The sequence below is a fragment of the Eschrichtius robustus genome, chromosome 8 (assembly GCF_028021215.1).
Source record: "Eschrichtius robustus isolate mEscRob2 chromosome 8, mEscRob2.pri, whole genome shotgun sequence".
NCBI lineage: Eukaryota > Metazoa > Chordata > Mammalia > Artiodactyla > Eschrichtiidae > Eschrichtius > Eschrichtius robustus.
The window spans coordinates 77,875,930-77,881,362 of record NC_090831.1 but is presented as its reverse complement, the minus strand read 5'-3'; the positions used below and the strand labels follow the sequence as shown (position 1 = coordinate 77,881,362).

Sequence of the window (5,433 nt, the reverse complement as noted above, 5' to 3'; positions counted from 1 at the left end):
CCTAGAGGGGTGGGATAGGGAGGGTGGGAGGGAGGGAGATGCAAGAGGGAAGAGATATGGGAACATGTGTATATGTATAACTGATTCACTTTGTTGTAAAGCAGAAGCTAGCACACCATTGTATAGCAATTATACTCCAATAAAGATGTTTAAAAAAAAAAAAAAAAAGATCTGTTGTCAGCAAAAAGAGACTCAGGAGAGTCAACGATGCAAGTTCCAGCCTGAGTCTGAGTTCAAAGGCAGGAAAAGACCTATATCCTAGCTCAAAGACAGTAAAGCCAAAAGAAGGAAATCTTTCTTACTCAGTCTTTTATTCTACTTAGGCCTTCAGTGGATTAGATGAGGGCCAAGAACATTAGGGAGGGAGACTGCTTTACTCAGTCTACTGATTCAAATATTAATCTCTTAAAAATACCCTCATAGACAAACCCAGAATAATGTTTGACCAAATATCTGGGCACCCCATGGTCCAGTCAAGTTGACACATGAAATTAACCAGCCCAGAGGTTAAGTCAGTTCAGTTCTGGGGGAGTGTTGTGTAGAGAGCCTTATTTCCATCTCCAGCACAAACCACCTTCTCTAATCCAGTTTTCCTTGCGACCCCAAACTAGAATAATATGGCTGATCCTTCACTTTTATCTTCATGCAAGAACTATATCTCTAAAGTTAATCAAACTCCATAGTGGAGAAGTGGGGTAAGAGAGAGCAGTATATCCACAGAAGTCCCTGAGGCAGCCTCCACAGAGGAGCAGAAGGATATGCAAGACAAAGTGACTAGTCCAGAGAAAGCTGAAGAAGCAAAATCAAAAGCAAGGTATCTTCTTCTGGGACAAAAGCCTGGGGGTTCAGATTTCTTAAGGAAATGATTGTAGAAAGGGCGAAAATATTTTGATTCTGAGGATTACAACATGGCTAAAGCAAAAATGAAGAACAAGCAACTTCCTACTGCAGCCCCAGATAAGACAAAGGTCACTGTGACCACATTTGCACTCCACAGGTCCATCCTCAACGGAAACTATCTCTTGCTGCTAGCAAGCTGGCTGGCTGGTTGAAAGAGCTGAACTGCATGAATCTTCTAATTCCCATTATTTCTCCTTAATACATTCCTTCTCCACTTTTTATTTCCCTTCATTCACTAAGTCATTTGAGAGTGACAGCTTTGCAGGTAGCAGTAGTGTGTGTTGCTATTGTAAAGTAGTGTACATGTGTACGGTTTTGGATTAGTTTAACAGTGTACTGCTGAAAAGAACACATTAGAGAAACATAAAGTAATCTACTTGAAAATAACTGTATATAATACCTAACTTCTAGTGTAGGACAGTCCCAACAAGTAACGAGTAAGTTTTACAATTTTAACGTTTTGGCTTTCTTTAATTCATCTTAATCATAGCTTTGTATTTTACTCTTGTTTAATATAACCTCTGTAGTACTGATTTCTGTATTTTCAGATTTTGTAAAACAAAATTTTAAGACCACAAGTCAGAAGAAAGGTCAGAAATTTCAAACACAGATAGATGGGGCTCCAAAAGATTTGTATCTCTGTGCTTGAACTTGAATGGCCTTAAATCTGTTTCAGCTTTAACAATAGAATTTTACTTGGGCAATATTTGCCCATTCTAGTGTAACTTAGGTGACTCTAATGCTTAACAGCTGCCAAGAAGCTAGCATTCTTATTCAGTTCTACAGCGTTTCAATACCTTTTGTTGTTGAAGATGTGACTGAAGTGTGCATGTGCATCAACTGCTGAATTCACTTTTGTGCCATTTTTGTAAACACGACAGTTTCATACAACTTCTCACAAATGTCTGTATTAATTTCAGGTATTAAAGAGTAGATGATGTGCCAACCAGAAGCACAAGAGTTCCTACACAAAATTCTATATGTCATTAGAGCTATTGTATAGTAAGAGTAGTTTACAGTTTTGTGGTTATAGAATACCAAACTGAAATCTTTGCTCAGTCTGCCATAGACTTAAGCTTTTTCATTCATTACTAATATCCATGACATTCATGTCACCTTGTACAAATATGATATGTTGTTTAGGCATATCTTTTGTCCTACACAGAACATTTCATTTTGATTTTTATGAAAATTACAATTCATGTAACTTATATAAACTTTATAAATGTAGAAACTTTTTACTTCCACAGTCAATTTGAGGGACACTAGAATAAAATACTTTGCCTCCTGTGGCCCCTCCCTCCTTTTTTTCCTGATTCTTTGACTCAAACCATGTTGGGCTATGCTGTTCAGTCTATTCAGAAGCACAAGAGTCTATATCCTTACTCTTGAAATTTGTGCTGCTGAATGCTGCATTTTATAACACACTAATGATATTTTCCTTATAATTTCTCAGTTGTTAATTAACCACTCTTAATCTTACGCTATTATTAATATTTGACAAATTTTTAAATAAAAGGAACTTTATAATTAAACAAATACTTGAGAAGGCTGGCCCAGGATCCTATATCAAGATGAGCTGAATTTCAAGTAATTATACTGAGCTAAGTGAATTAGGCTTTTGACAATTAGAGTAATATACATGATAGGTGGAACATATTCATATTAAATATTTAGATATTTTGCTTCTATGGATGTCACTTTAATAAAATATAAATTTAATTTTTCTTGTGGTTTATCTGGTTAACAAGAACTTTAATTAACAGACCACTGGGACAAATTTACTGCTCTTTTTAGGAGCTCTTCCCATACGTTGTTGTGATACTGTAGCATGACAGTGAGGATCGGTAGAGCCTAAGAAGACAGTATTTATTTTTTTTCTTCATCTTTGACTTGCAAAGGGCCTCCCCTCTTTTGGATCCAGGCATGTTTTCTGGATCTTGGCTTCATTTGTATATGTGCTTTCCTATGACCCCAAATCATCATAAATGGTGCCTTGAGCATAGCATCTGCACTTAAAGCTGTCTAGCACTCTGAGGAAAACTTGCTGGTTGTCTTCCTGCTTCAACCACCCCAAAAGGCAGAAAACAACAAAATCAGTAATGTGCTAATTTGTTATTATAAGGATCAGTTATATACAAATAGATTTGTAATGGGAGCAGGTAGGTTATTCCACGGTATGTATATTAATTATAGGATCAATTTAAGAGTTTTCAAATATTCCAAAGTAGAATTTCTGTGGTATCTAGTCTTTTTTATGAATATTTGCAAGCTATCACCATTAAATTCACACATCAGAGATGATTAATCTGAAAGAGACCATGTTATTCTTGACCATGGTAGGACTCCTGCTGTGGTGTGCAACAAGTGATGTAATCTCTGCCTGAGTTTTAGTTTATAAAACACAATGCTAATATTTAACCTACCTCAAAGTTGAGGATCTGTAAATACTGAGTAAGGGCCCCAAATACTGTTTATTGTCTTTTTTATTAAAAAAAAACCATAGGGGAGGAAAGTTTCCTTAATTATCAAATCTTCTACATTGTTGGTGGGAATGCAAATTGGCACAGCCACTATGGAGAACAGTCTGGAGGTTCCTTAAAAAACTAAAAATAGAGCTACCATACGATACAGCAATCCCACTCCTGGGTGTATACCCGGAGAAAACCATAATTCAAAAAGATACATGTAACCCAATGTTGATTGCAGCACTGTTTACAATAGCCAGGACAAGGAAGCAACCTAAATGCCCACGGACAAAGGAATGGATAAAGAAGATGTGGCACATATATATTATGGAATACTATTCAGCCATAAAAAAGAACGAAATAATGCCATTTGCAGCAACATGGATGGACCTAGAGATTGTCTTACTGAGTGAAGTAAGTCAGACAGGGAAGGACAAATATCATACGATATCCTTTGTATGTGGAATCTAAAAAAATGGTACAAATGAACTTATTTACAAAACGGAAATAGAGTTACAGATGTAGAAAACAATCTTATGTTTACCGGGGGAAAAGGGAGGGAGGAATAAATTGGGAGATTGGGACTGACAAATACACACTACTATACATAAAATAGATAACTAGTAAGGACCTCTGTACAGCACAGGGAACTCTACTCAATACTCTGTAATGACCTATATGGGAAAAGAATCTAAAAAAGAGTAGATATATGTATAACTGATTCACTTTGCTGTACAGCAGAAAGTAACATAACATTGTAAATCAACTATATTCCAATAAGAATTTTTTTTAAATTATCAAATTCCCAGAATCAGTCTTATATGATAGCTCTTGGTACTTATTTTTTCTAATTTTTTCTGGCCCTTCCTTCCTACTTTCTGACTGGAGGGCTCAAGAGAGGCCTCCCTGTTCACTCTAATTTTTTGTTCGTTTCCATCCCGCTTTGAAATCTGTCCATCCCTCTGTGGCCCAGTTCGAATCCAGCTACATTTTCTGCAGTTAGTCTGAGGATAAACAGACACCAAAACAATGAAATATCCATCTAGTGGTATTCCATCAGCCACCATCTTGCTTTCTAAACTTGAGAGAGTATAACAATAGACACTGGCTTCCCATTTGATAATTTTCTGTACTAAAATGAGTCCAGTACCACAAAATATCTCTTTAGTTTCATGCCCTGAATATATATTCCTATTTTTCCTCAAAACTTAAAAAAAAAAATTAGAAGAACTGATGTTATACAATAAAAATATATACATCATCTCTGTATTAAATATTCTAATCAAATGTTTTTAATCTGAATCTATTAGTTAAGCCTCTAAATTTAACTGCCAGCTTGCAGGAAATAACCAGGACTAGATAACAAGTTAAATGCTCTATGAGGAAACAGTCAGTTAAATTAAGAATCTATAAGACAATCAGGCTGACCTCTTCAAAGAAAAATTAATAAGACATAACAACCAAACACAATGTTTGAATTTAGCCACAGAACCTGGTTCAAAAAAAAAGCTATAAGTTCTTTTATAGTCGTAAATTTGGAACAACAGCAGAAATTTGAATATGAACTATAGATTAAATGATATTATAAAATTATTGTTAACTTCCTAAGGTAAGATCATTGCAAAGAGTTGTTATTCTTAGGAGAAGTATGCAAAAATATTTAGGGATGAAGTGTTACAATGTTTAAAAATTACATTCAAATTGTACACTCAAAAAATATATAAAACAAATATGGCAAAATGTTACTTAGCAGTTGTAGAATCTGCATGCAAGGCCTCTGGGTGTTCACTATACCATTCTTTAAATTTCTCTATGTTTGAAATTCTTCATAATAAAAAGTTGAAAAAATACTTAGAAGGAGCCCAGTTTTTGTCTGAATGTTCTGGCCACCTACATACTAAATTGAAACAAAACAGAGTTGAGCAGGGTAGTGAGGAGTAATGATATAACTATGTAGAGCCTCTGTCTCTAGTCTTCCTGAAGCTTCACACAGGGAGCTCACTGCCCTTCCTGTTGGGTCTACAGACATTGCTTCTATCTCCTTCCCAAACCTAACATGATCCTG

The 5,433-nt window shown here is 35.6% G+C and overlaps 1 pseudogene; it reads left to right on the top strand.

Moving 5' to 3' along the window:
• Window positions 1–743: 743 nt before the first annotated feature.
• Window positions 744–1,099, top strand: LOC137768315 (cAMP-regulated phosphoprotein 19 pseudogene; annotated as a pseudogene).
• The last annotated feature ends 4,334 nt before the right edge of the window (window positions 1,100–5,433 follow it).